Source organism: Sus scrofa, chromosome 13 (assembly GCF_054392235.1).
Source record: "Sus scrofa isolate SSC_HxYL_T2T_F1_AM1 chromosome 13, Sscrofa_HxYL_maternal_Yorkshire_Landrace_v2.0, whole genome shotgun sequence".
NCBI lineage: Eukaryota > Metazoa > Chordata > Mammalia > Artiodactyla > Suidae > Sus > Sus scrofa.
The window spans coordinates 215015573-215029291 of NC_139395.1; the positions used below are offsets into that span (position 1 = coordinate 215015573).

General features: G+C 45.9%; 1 pseudogene across 1 annotated transcript; it reads left to right on the forward strand.

Moving 5' to 3' along the window:
* Nucleotides 1-8170: 8170 nt before the first annotated feature.
* LOC110256479 (carbonyl reductase [NADPH] 1-like) lies at nucleotides 8171-13309 on the forward strand (annotated as a pseudogene). Its single transcript, XR_014825156.1, has 3 exons — nucleotides 8171-8485; nucleotides 9299-9415; nucleotides 12600-13309. The product of XR_014825156.1 is annotated as a carbonyl reductase [NADPH] 1-like (transcript).
* Nucleotides 13310-13719: the final 410 nt, after the last annotated feature.

Genomic DNA, 13719 nt, shown 5'->3' on the forward strand with positions numbered 1-13719 from the left:
TATGGGATTTAGAAACTGTCCCCTCGGGAGGTGGAGAGATGGATGGACAGACAGGCAGATGTCCACAAGGAGCAGAATCCTTCCAGACAGACAAGCCCTTCCAGCCATAAGGACTCTGCAATACCTGTCATCCAGCTGTTAAGTCCAGATTTTCACAGCATCGCTCTGACTGAACTTTGGAGCCGCTGGGCGATTGTTGTATAGTTGACTTAGAACTTTCTGTCAATTTCTACTCTACAGCAACGTGACTCAGTTATACGCATGTTCATACTATTCTCCTATTACCTTCTGTCATCATCCATTATGACTGGATCTAGTTCCCTGTGCTATGCAGCATGATCTCATTCCCAATCCACTCCAGACATTATGGATTGCACCTAGAAACCCCAAACTCCCAATCCATCCCACGCCTTCACCCTCCACCTTGGCAACCACATCTGTGTTCTCCATGTCCATCAGTTTGTTTAGTTTCTACAGATACGTTCATTCACACCATATTTCAGATCCCACGTATAAGTGATATCACAATGTATTTGTCTTTCTCTTTCCGACTTACTTCACTTGGTGTGAGCATCTCTTGTTCCTTCAATGTTGCAAATGGCCTTCTTTTGTTCATTTTCTGGCTAAGTGGTATTCCTTTGTGTGTCGGTACAACATCTTTTAGTTTAATTATTTTTACTTTTTCCATTATAGCTGGGTTTCAGGGTTCTGCCAATTTTCTGCACTACAGCAAACCGACTCAGTCACACACGCACACACACACACACACACACACACACACACACACACACACACACACACACACACACACATGTATTCATTCTTTTTCTCACATTATCCTCCATCATGCTCCATCATTAGTGACTAGCTACAGTTCTCAGTGCTATGAAGCAGGATCTCATTGCTTATCCATTACCAACGCAATACGTTTGCACCTATTAACTATAGATTCCCAGTCCATCCCACTCCCTCCACCTCCCCCTCCCCGTCATCGTTGGCAAGCACAGTGTGTTCTCCAAGTCCATGAGTTTCTTTCCTATGGAAAGTTTCACTTGTGCGTTATATTAGATCCACATATAAGTGATACTGTATGGTATTTGTCTTTCTCTCTCTGATTTACCTCACTTAGTATGAGAGTCTCTAGTTCCATCCATGTGACTGCAAATGGCATTCTTCTGTTCTTTTTCACGGGTGAGTATTCCATGGCATACACACACACACACACACACACACACAGATCGATCACATCTTCTTAATCCATTCATCTGTCGATGGACATTTAGGTTGTCTCCACGTCGGGGCTATTGTGAGTAGTGCTCCAGTGAACACACGGGTGCCGGTGTATTTTTCAAGGAAAGTTTTCTCCAGATGTATGCCCAAGAGTAGGATTGCTGGGTCATATGGTACTTCTCCATTTAGTTTTCTGAGGTACCCCCATACTGGTTTCCATATAGGTGTACAAATTTACATTCTCACCAACAGTGTAGGGGGTACCCTTTTCTCCACACCCTCTCCAGCATTTATAATGCTTGACTTGATAATGATGGGCATTCTGATAGGCGCACGGTGGTACCTCATAGTAGTTTTGATTTGCATTTCCCTAATAATTAGAGATGCTGAGCATGTTTTTCATGTGCTTCTTGGCCATCCTCATGTCTTATTTGGAAAAAGGTATATTCAGGTCTTTTCCCCAATTTTCATTTGGGTCGTTGGGTTGTTTGTTGGTTGGTTGGTTTGCTTTCTGCTGTTGAGTTTTTTAAGGTGATTGTATCTTTTAGTGATGAAGCCCTGTCAGTTGCATCGTTGGAAACTATTTTCTGCCATTCTGCAAGGTGTCTTTTGGGGTTTTTCATGGTATCCTCTGCTGTGCCAAAGATTGTCCGTTTGATTAGTCCCATTGGTTTATTTTTGCCTTTATTTCTGTTGCCGTGGGAGACTGACCTAAGAAAATTTTGTACGGTTGACAGCAGAGAGTATCTTGCCTATGTTCTCTTCATGGAGCTTTATGGTGTCTTGTCTTACGTTTAAGTCGTTAAGCCCCCATTTTGAATTTATTTTTTGTGCATGGTGTGAGAGTGTGTTCCAGTTGCATGGATTTATGTGCAACTGTCCAGTTTTCCCAGCACCACTGTCTCTTTCCTGTCCATATTCTTGCCTCTTTTGTTGACGATGAATTGACCATAGTTGTCTGGGCTCATTTCTGGATTCTCTATTCTGTTCCATTGGTCTGTATGTCTGCTTTGGAACCAGGACCACACTCTCTTGCTTACTGTAGCTTTGCGGTACTGCCTGAAGTCTGGGGGAGTTATGCCTCCTGCTTGGTTTTTGTTCCTCGGGATTGCTTTGGCAATTCTGGGTCTCTCATGGTTCCGCATAAATTTTTGGATTCTTTGTTCCACTTCAGTGAAAAATGTCTTGGGGAGCGTGATGGGGATTGCATGGAATCTGTAGGCTGCTTTGGGTAGCATGGCCATTTTTACAAGGTTAATGTGTCCGACCCAGGAGCGTGGAAAGTCTTTCCCTTTCTTTGCATCCTCTAATTTCCCTCACTAATGTTTTATACTTCTCAGCATATAAGTCTCTCACCTCCTTGGTCAGGTCAATTCCCGGGTATTTGATTTTGGGGGGTGCAACTTGAAAAGGTATTGTATTTTTGTATTCCTTTTCTAGAATTTCATTGGGAGTCTACAGACATGTGACTGATTTCTGAATGTTAATCTTGTATCCTGCTACTTTGCTGATTTTTTTGATCCGTTTGAGTAGTTTTGGGGTTAAGCCCTTAGGGTTTTCTCTGTATAGTATCGTGTCATCTGCACACAGTGACAATTTCACCTTTTCTCTTCCCATTTACATACTCTTTATTGCTTCTGTTTGTCTAATGGCTGTGTCTCCAGCTTCCGAAATACTAAGTTGAATAAAAGTGGTGAGAGTGGGCATCCTTGTCTTGTTCCAGATTTGAATGGGAAGGCTTTCAGCTTTTCTCCATTGAGTGTCATATTAGCGGTGTGTTTCTCGTGCATGGCTTTTCTTATGTTAAGGTATGCTCCCTCTAGAACCACTTTGCCAAGAGTTTTTACCATGAATCGATGTTTGACTTTGTCAAATGCCCTGTCCACATCTACTGAGATGATCATGTGGTTTTTGACTTTTCCTTTGTTCATGTGGTGTGTGACATTGATTGATTTGCATACGGCAAACCATCCTTGTGCACCTGGGATGAATCCCACTTGGTCATGGTGTATGATGATCTTTTTCTATGTTGTTGATTCAGTTGGCTAAAGTTTTGCTGAGAAGTTTTGCATCTACATTCATCAAAGATATGGCCTATACTTTTCTTTTTTGGTGGTACCTTTGTCTGGTTTTGGTATGAGGGTGATGGTGGTGTTTGGGAGTGTTCCTTCTTCTGCAACATTTTGCAAGAGTTTAAGGAGGAGGCGTATAAGTTCCTCTTGGTATGTTTGAAAGACGTCGCCTGTGAAGCCATCTGGCCCTGGGCTTTTACTTGTCAGGAGAGTTTTTACGACACCTTCAATTTCATTTCTAGTGATAGGTCTGCTCAGGTGATCTATTTCTTCTGGATTCCGTTTTGGCGGGCTCTAGGTCTCTAGAAAGTTGTCTGCTTCTTCTAGATTGTCGAATTTGTTGGCATACAATTGTTCATGGGACTCTCTTATGGCTTTTTGTATTTCTGCAGGATCCATCAGGATTTCTCCTTTTTCACTTCTTATTTTGTTGATTTGGGTTTCTTTCTCTCCTCTTCTTGGGGAGACTGGCCAGAGGTTTGTTGATTTGGTTGACGTGGTCAAAGAACCAGCTCTTGCTTTTGTTGATTTTTTCCATTGTTTTTTGATTCTCTGTTTTATGGATCTCCTCTCGGATCTTCATGATTTCCTTCCTTCTGCTGACTTTAGGTTTTGTTTGTTCTTCCTTTTCGAGTTCCTTCAGGTGGTGGGTTAAGTTGTTGATTTGAGATTTTTTCTTCCGTTTTGAGGAAGGCCTGTCTTGCTATGAATTCCCCTCTGAGCACTGCTTTTGCAGCATCCCATAGATTTGGAGGGGTTGCGTCTTCCTTATCCTTTGTCTCCAGGTATTTTTAAATTTCCTGCTTGATTTCCTCATTGACCCATGGCATCTTTAGGAGCACGTTGTGTAGTCTCCATGTGGTCGGGTTTTTCTCATATCTTTTCCTCTGGTTGATTTCTAGTTCCATGTCATTGTGGTCAGAGAGATCCTTGAAATAATTTCTATACTCTTAAATTTGTTGAGGTTAGCTTTGTGCCCCAGTATGTGATCAATCCCTGAGAGTGTTCCAGGTGCACTTGAGAAGAATGCGTATGCTGATTTTTTTGGATGGAATGTCCTGAAAATGTCGATTAAGTCTCACTTTTCCATTGCGTCATTCAGGATCTCTGTTGCCTTCCTGATTTTCTGTCTAGAGGATCTGTCCATCGATGTGAGTGGGGTGTTAAAGTCTCCTGCTATTAGTGTCCTCCCATCTATTTCTCCTTTTATGTCTGTTGGTGTTTGTTGTAGGTACCTGGGTGTTCCAGCATTAGGGGCATATATGTATTGGTGAGTGTAACATCCTCTTCTTGAGTGGGTCCTTTAAGCATTAAATAGTCTTCTTCTTTGTCTTTCTTTATGGCCTTTATCTTAAAGCCTATTTTGTCTGATTTGAGTATTGCAACTCCTGCTTTCTGGTCTTGTCCATTGGCATGAAATATCTTTTCCCATCCCCTCACTTTCAATCAATAGGAGTCCTTTGCCCAAAGGTGAGTCTCTGGTAGACAGCAGATTGTAGGTGTTTACTTTTTTTTAATCCAGTCTGCCACTCAGTGTCTTGTGATAAGAGCATTCAGTCCATTGACCTTTAAGGTAATTATTGATACATATGGATTTATGGCCATTTTCAACCTTGGTTTCCAGTTGATTCTTTGTTTCTCCTATCCTCCTTTTTTTGGGGTTGCATGATTTCCATTTATTTTGTGCTTGAGTACTTTTCTTTTGAGCTTTTGTGAATGTGAACCCTTCCTGGATTTGCTTGTTTTAGCCTGATAGTCATACAGGCTCAAGCATATTATTGTTTAAAAAAAAAAAAAAGAGTCTCTACTGTCTTCCTTTCATTCCCCACATTCTAAGATTTTGAAGTCCCTTGTTAGCATCTTCATGTTTGTCCCTTTGCTGTTCCTTGTGTTTATCATCGATTTTACTGTAGGTTGTTGGGTTTTTTTTTTTTTCCTCTTTTAGATCTGTATGCTGGCTTATGTAAGTGTTTGCTTTCCAGTTGTGGTTTTCTCCATCCTATTTCTTCGTACTTCTTCTTTTATTTAGAGATGCCCTTTCGGTGTTTCTTGAAGAATGGTTTAGGTTTGCTGTACTCTTTTAGCTTGTGTTTGTTGGAGGAATTCTTTATTCCCCCTTCTATGTTAAATGATATTCTTGCTGGATAGAGTATTCTAGGCTGCAAATTGTTTCCTTTCAGAATTTAAGTATATCTTGCCCCTCCCTTCTGGCCTTTACTGTTTCTGTGGAGAAATCAGCCTTCTGCCATGTGGGTGTTCCCTTAGAATTAACCCTTTGTTTTCTTCTTACTGCCTTTAGAATCCTCCCTCTCACTTAAACTTTTGCCATTCGTATCATAATATGTTTTTGTGTGGGCCAGTTTGGGTTCAACTTGTTTGGGGCCCTCTGGGCTTCCTGTATCTTGATACCAGATTACTTTGTTTAGTGTTGGAAAGGTTTCAGACATAATTTCATTGAATATACTTTCAATCCCCTTTTCTTTTTCTTCTCCTTCTGGAATTCCTATTATGCATACATTGGCCCTCTTTGTATCACCCCATGGATCTCTTATACTGCTTTCATGTTTTTTCATTTGGTTTTCTGTCCACTGTCCCGACTGGGTGATTTCCATGAGTCCATCTTCCAGGTCACCAATTCCTCCCTCTGCATCATTCATTCTGCTCGTCAGTTCCTTTAGCTCAGTTTGTGTCTCTGAACATGAATTTCCTAATTTTTCTCTGTTCCTACTTACACATTTCTGGTTCCTTTCCAAAGGAATCTGCATTACTTTTCACCTCTGCTCTTAATTCCTTGATATTCAGACTCAATTCCTTCAGTAGTTTCACCTCCTCCCTTTTGAACACAGTGTCTATCAGACTACCAAGGACTGTTTCATTTTTTTGCTGCTTCATGTGAATTCTCCTGTTCCTTTAACTGGAATTGGTTCCTGAGCTTCTTCATCTTGCTTATGGTTTTCTCTTTCTGTGAGTTTAGGGAAGCCAAACTGAAGTCTTGGAGGGTGACTTCTATCAGGAACACCCCTGTTTTTTTGGGCAGGGTGGGGGTTGCTATTTTTCTTCGTCATGGGAATTTGAATATTAGGTGTCTTGTTCTTTGGTATGAGCAGGCTGTTATCCCCAAGGTGCTGAGTGTGTTCCCAGGGAGCAGGAGGCAATGCTTAGGGGTAGTAGTCAGTGCCTGGCTGCTGGGCTCTTAACAGCAGCAAGGACCTGCAGGAAGGTGGCACAGCCTTCTCCTTATTGAAGGACCCTGGGAAGTGTGGATGAGACTTAGGCGGATTTACAGGATGCCCAGAGCATTTGGCAGTGGCAACAGCAGGGTGGGTGTGTTCCCAGGGGAGCAAGAACAGCAACAGGTGGTATTCCACTGCAATGTCCTCCTCTGTGGTGCCCTCTGAGGTGGCCGGGGCTGCAAATGATTCCTGATCAGGGTCCCCCAGAAGCAGTGATTGTGAACTGGGAGGGACTTTGGATGAAGGATATACCCTTATGAGAATCAGAGAGGATGGGAAAATGGAGCCAGTAGGGGTTTTAGTGGCTAGGAGAGATGATGGCCCAGTTGTTGGAGGGAGAAAGTGAAATTTAAGTGGGAAAGGAGGGCTGAAAGGTTATTAAGGAAGACATAGTTCCTGACACATGTCCATTGGTGCAGACTGCTTAATACCAAACCAATTGTTCCTAATTGTTGGATCTCGTTAGGAGGACGAACAAGGAGTATGGAATTGCTTTAGGTTTCCTATTTGACAGCTTTCCGGACAAACATCAGGAAGAAGGTATCCTGCCTGAGCCACCTTCCTGTATGACCTTGAGCCACAAGGGGTATCTACTTTATCCTTTCAACTGTAAAATGGGGATCACATCATAGGACTGCTCGGAAGAGGAATATCAGGATATAGGGGCTGTTGCTGAAACACAGGGGGATTGCCAAGCATCCGCTGCCACGAGTCCCTGTAAGAGGGTCCCAAGAGCAGCCAGGGCAGCAAGGACAAACTTCTTCCCACCCAACACCAATCCTGGCCTCCCCAGGGTCCTGAGGATTGTCCTCCACGTTCCCTCCAGTAACAGAAGCACTGCAAGTCAACTTCCAAAAATATAACATACACTTCAATATTCCACTTATTATAGTAACATAAACCAAACCAAAATGTGGCACTTTCAGGAACCCAAAGAATTATTCCTGCATGCAATAAATATCCCAACCACTGGTTTGGCACAGAAAGAGCTTCACAAACCCCCCAAGCCCGGGGCATCACTGGGAATCCCACAGAGCCAGGTACACGGCCCAAAGGGTAGTTGAACATAGGACCATGTCTCTCATTCACTGTCTGGAATGCCTCTTAAGAAAGCTGCCAGGAACTCTGTTCCTCATAAGCCATCTCCCTTAGTAGTTTTTTTTTTTCATTAAAGAAAAAGCAATCATTGCCATTCTGTAGGGAGTAATGGGCCCAGCCTAAGAGAATGAATCTGCACTCCTTTTTCTCCTTTGGAAGATCTCCTCCCAAATACTTTTTGCTCAACTGCTAGAACTCCCTTGCCCCCAGGGGCCCTTCACCTATATATCGCCTCCCAACAGAACCCTGGGCATCTCAGGTTAATTTAAAAGACTGCTGTGCCCAGGTTTGGCTCTGGATGTGGCGCCAGGGACAGAGTGGAGTCAGGAGTTGGTCATTGGGAACATCGTGCACCATTTGGCCAGTCCTTGGACAGAGGCAAGAAGGCAGGGCTTAGTGCCCTAGGAGTCTCACTCCTGGCAGCCAGACACACTGGATCCCAGCTCTGGTGTTACTAGCTCCTTGGTAGTCAGGTCCAGCCCCTTGTATTGCCCCACCTCCTGTCCTAGATGCACACTACCCTCCACTCTCCACACCAGAGGCTCAGACACACTACACCGGCCATGTCCTCCCACACTCATGTGGCCCTGGTGACTGGCTCAAACAAGGGTATTGGCCTTGCCATCGTATGGGAGCTGTGTCGGCAGTTCTCGGGGGATGTGGTACTCACAGCCAGGGACGTGGTTCGGGGCCAGGCGGCAGTGAAGCAGCTGGAGGCAGAGGGCCTGAGCCCACGCTTCCACCAGCTGGACATCGATGACCTGCAGAGCATCCGGGTCCTGCGTGACTTCCTGTGCAAGGAGTACGGGGGGCTGGACGTGCTGGTCAACAATGCGGCCATCGCCCCCAAAAGTAAGTAGATAGGAGTTCCCATAAGTGGATGGGATACAGCCTTGTGAGGGTGGCCAACATGGCTGTGACAGGGCACTGGCTGAATCTCAGGTGTGGGGTCTAGAGCCCACTCCCCAGAGAGTGGACATACTGGTGGCCAGAGGGAGCAGAATCCTTCCAGACTGACAAGTCCCTTCCAGCCAGAGGGCTCCCGAAATACCTTTGGTCAGACGGTTTAGGACTGAGTCCAGATTTTCACAATATCACTCTCATGGAATTTGGGAGCCCTTCAGTGAATTTTTAACTTATGTTGACATGAACAAAATCTGGCAAAGCATGGGACACGCAGATCCCATATTTGCTCCCTTCACTTAGCCTCCCCTGATGGTGCCATCTTACAGAACTCTAGAGCACGATCAAGCCCTGAAATGCGCACTGGCACAACGCTGCGAAGGAAACACGGACATTAATTAATATTCATCAGAATACATAGCACGGGAGTTCCTGTCATGCTCAAGGGTAACAAACCCAACTACTATGCCTGAGGAGGTAGATTTGATCCCTGGCCTCACTCAGTGGGGGAAGGATCCAGCTTTGCCATGAGCTGTGGTGTAGGCCACAGACACGACTTGGATCCTGCCTAGCTCTGGTTGTGGTGTAGAACGGCAGTTACAGCTCCGACTGGACCCTTAACGTGGGAAATCCATATCCATATGCCTAGGGTGCAGCCCACCCACCCACCCCCCCAAAAAAAGAAAGAAAACATATTACAAAGAGCTACCATTGTCAAAATTTTCACATAAGGCTAATATTTATTAACTCCATTTCCTTCAGCTCTAAGAGCTGCCAATCCCACACCATTTCATACTCAGGCAGAAATGATGATGAAAACCAACTTCGTGGGAACCCGAGATGTGTGCACCGAGCTTCTGCCGCTAATAAGACCCAAAGGTGAGTCTGAATGGAGCCCAAGATAAGGGGTTTCAGGCAAGATCTGGGCTCCGCCTGCCTCTGGCCTCCTCTGCGGTCCCAGCTCCCTCTCCTCTTCCACTTCACTGGCAGCAAGGCTGTGTCCCCACCTTTCCAGGTGCCTGAGGCCACAGGTCCTTCTACACAGTCCAACTGAGTCTTGCCTCGGTCCAGCTGCTCTTTGCACATCTGGCCCTTTCTTCTCTTCCCACCTTAACGCAAAGGTCTCCTCTGAGAGCCCTTTAACTTGCCCCATGCCCGTCACAGCTGGGCTTCCCTTAGGACTCCACCCAGACCTTCTCACCCCTCCTTCCCGCTCACAGTGACCTGATTCACCTTTCGTCGTTGCTTGTTGGCTTTTTCTGATTCGGGTTTCGGGAGCCCAGACTACCATCAATTCATTATGCCCCCAAAGGCTTTCCCTTCATCTCTTCATTTCACGTTTTCTTTTGACTCCACCTGATAGAATATATTATACATATATTGGTTAAAGATGCTAAGCGAAGCGCACACTTCGGAGTCTTGGCCAATTCAGGACATCCCATACCACCCTCAGGGTCAATAATTTACTAAAAGTACACAGAACTCAGCAAAAGTCTGTTAAACACACATGAGAGTAAACTAGGAAACAGAGACTAGCTCAGGTCAGCAGTGGTCAAGGTCTCATGGCACAGGGTCAAGAAAGACCAGGATGGAGTTGCCACATGCCCTCTCCCAGCAGATCCTGGGGGAAGCACGAGTTTCTCCCTGAAACAACAGGAGACAGCACCTGTGGAGCATTGCCCACCCGGGAGCTCACACTGACCATGGTGTCCAGTGGCCTTGGTGCTTGTTGCTCACTTAGGTGTGGCCCAATGAGCACTTTGCTCTCCTGACTCTTCAGCCCCTCCCAAGATCCACCTCATACCAAGTACCCCAAGGCCCCAGCATAGTCACCTGTTAACACAGATTATAGAGCGGGACCCTAGGTAACAAGTCCAGGCCAGGCTTCTCAGGCAGGACATTCTAAGGGTTTAACATTTCCTCCAAGGCCCCTGGCCAAGGGCTGAAGCATCCTGTGCACAAGCTTAGGCCTTCCCTTACAGAGAGCACCCAAGGGGGCTTTCCTAGGGCTCTCTTACATCCAAAGGACATCAAGCAACTACATCTAGTACAAAAGTTATCTAACAGAGCAACAGTCTGAGATATATGCCTAATAACTGCAGGAGGCAACTTGGGGGAGGGATACTTTGAGAGGAACAGATAAACCTACTTCCACTTCATGTGTTTTGGCAAATTGTGGTCTCCCCTTAGTCAACTGCTATTTGGACATTTTTAGCATACAACTGTTTCTTCAACTATTTGACAGATATTAAGCAATAAGCCAAGGCATATAAATTTTTCTTTCTTTCTTTCTTTTTTTTTTTTTCTTTTTCCCTTGGGGCTGCTCCCGTGGCGTATGGAAGTTCCCACGCTACAGGTCCAATCACAGCTGTAGCCACCGGCCTACACCAGAGCAACAGCACCGTGGGATCTGAGCCACATCTGTGACCCACACCACAGCTCACAGCAGTGCTGGGTCCTTAACCCACTGAGCAAGGCAAGGGATCGAATCCGCAACCTCATGGTTCCTAGTCGGATTCGTTAACAATGCACCACGATGGGAACTCCACAAGGCATATAAATTTTTAAAGATATTTTCTTAGAAAAATATATCTATTTGCCTCAGAAATCACAAAACTAGATGTGGTGATGATGCTTCTACCATGGGTAGAGAGGGACACATGATTATGGAGAGAAGACTGAAAGAAAGTAAGGAGGTTATGGACTGTGTGCAGCTTCAGAAACTTGGTGGCTCTTTGTCAATGGTGCTCCTAAGCTTTCAATCGAGTCACAATTAGACATTTACAGGTTCATACTCTGGACTGCTACCATAACCCACCAGGGGACTAAAGCCACTCAATCGAATGGCCACCTTGTTTCACCAATTTACAACATGGAAAGTAGCTGCTACTCAGCTCCCCTCGATTTTTGTCATCTACTCATTTTCCATCAGTGTGACAACCAGAGGAGACTGTCACTCAGTCTCCCAGGACACTTGACCCGCAACATCAGTACCTGCCTTGACGCCTTAGACAGGGGTTCTCCCACCAGGGTGGAAAAGCCAGGTCCAGAAACAGCATCTCATCTCAGCAGGGCACAATATAACTTCCTAGGCCTGCCACCTCCAGCCCGAATTCCCAGCTCTGTGTCCAGACATGGCCTCAACAAGTCTGTCTCCTACACATCTCCCCTCCTTCTGACTGGCTGGCAGAGGAAACATTCAGGGGCCTTGGAGTCTCAGAAGATGCTAGAGTCTTAGGAACAATGAGCCAACTCCTACCTTGGGGCTGCACCCATTTCCACTCCCCTCCTGCACCCAAAAAGACACTGCAAGGAACCACACCTGAGGACAGTCCCTCCATAGTATCTGCACCTCCTCACCCAGGAAGACCTGCTTCTGATGGCCCCTATCATGTCCTACTCTCATTCCCTCTTAAGGTCCCTTTGAATCTCTCAGTGGCATGCTCACTGGGCATCTCTGAAATTATCAGATTCCACTGCCCCTCTCTGTCCTCCAATAGCCAGGACTGGAGGCATTACTCGTGAGTGAGAAAAACTCAAACCCAGAAAAAAATGCATGAAATTCAGACCCTGAAATGAATGCTTTTAGCTTATTCTGACTGAGCCTCCCAAGATGAATGCTGTCTGATCCCCTAGGAACTGCCATTCATAAACCCACAGGCCCTTGGCAGGTCAAGACACACCTGTCCTAGAGCACTGGCCAAGTGACCATAGACCCTCAGGTGGCCCCAAAGGAGGCCACTCTCCTGAGTGCAGCGAGGACTCCTCTTATTTTCTGAGCATTTTCCTCCATACACCAGTTGCCTTTTCTTATGGGAATCTGGGCACTGCCCTCCCCACTAGAGCATTTCATTCCCTGACATCATCCATACACGATGCTCAGCAGATGATCCAAGGCCAGTTCATGTCCCTCTCTCACAGAGGCACTCTTACGTCTTCTCCTAGCAAACTGCTCACTGAATCTCAGTTGGAAATTTAGGGTCCAAAGTCCTGGAGAACTGGGTATATATATATATCCTTCTGGTGCTCATGTCTCTATATAAGGATATGTGTTGTATTACAGGCAGAGTGGTGAATGTGTCTAGCACTGAGGGTGTCAGAGCCCTTAACGAGTGCAGCCCTGAATTGCAGCAGAAGTTCAAGAGTGAGACCATCACAGAGCAGGAGCTGGTGGGGCTCATGAACAAGTTTGTGGAAGACACAAAGAACGGGGTGCACAGGAAGGAGGGATGGTGTGATCTGATCTATGGAGTGACGAAAATCGGGGTCACTGTGTTGTCCAGGATCTATGCTAGGATCTAAACTGAGTGAGCAGAGAGCAGGGGACAAGATCCTCCTGAATGCCTGCTGCCCAGGGTGGGTGAGAACTGACATGACTGGACCTGAGGCACCCAAGAGACCAGAGGAAGGAGCAGAGACCCCCGTGTACCTGGACCTTTTGCTCTCAGATGCTGAGGGGCCTCACGGTCAGTTTGTTTCTGAGAAAAAATTTGTAGAATGGGGTGTTCCCCCTGAGAGCTACCCCTGGGCCAATGCATAATTTGTGTCCTGATTTCCCCAAAAGGATACTTACACTATCAAAAACAGCCCTATGCAAAAATGAAAAAGAAAATAGAGAACCAAAATGTCTCCATTGAGTCCCCACTCGGAGAGGGCTGCTCATTCTGTGAAGGCTTATGTCATTACTTCTCTGACCCCAAGGAAGGGAAACATGGAGTAGATGACAAATAATGTAAACCAATCAAGAGATGAATAAATGGCTCTTCATAAAGGTCCACGTGTGCCGACTGTTCCTATGCTAAAAAGGCTCAGACATGGAAGAGACCCAAAGGCAGGTCAAGAGAAGCGCGAGCATAACTTGGGACAACCCCCGTTATGGATCCGGTCAGACAGGAAATCCACTGAGCTTTGCGGGTCCAAGTGGGCTCTGCTGCAGCTACTCAGATCTGCCTTTGCAGCAGGAAAGTCGCCAGAGAGGGTTCATAAACTGAGGAGCATGGTGACATTGAGACCGTGGGCTCTAGCTCAGCAGCCAGCAGTGTAACACGGGCAGCATCACAGAGGGAGGATATTTGCTCTGGTGTCTTTAAACCCCAAATTCAATGGGACAAGAGCAACTGTGTAGTTGAAGGAGGGGGCACTTTTATGAAAGATGCGGACCTAAGAGAATCAGAGCCGGCAGG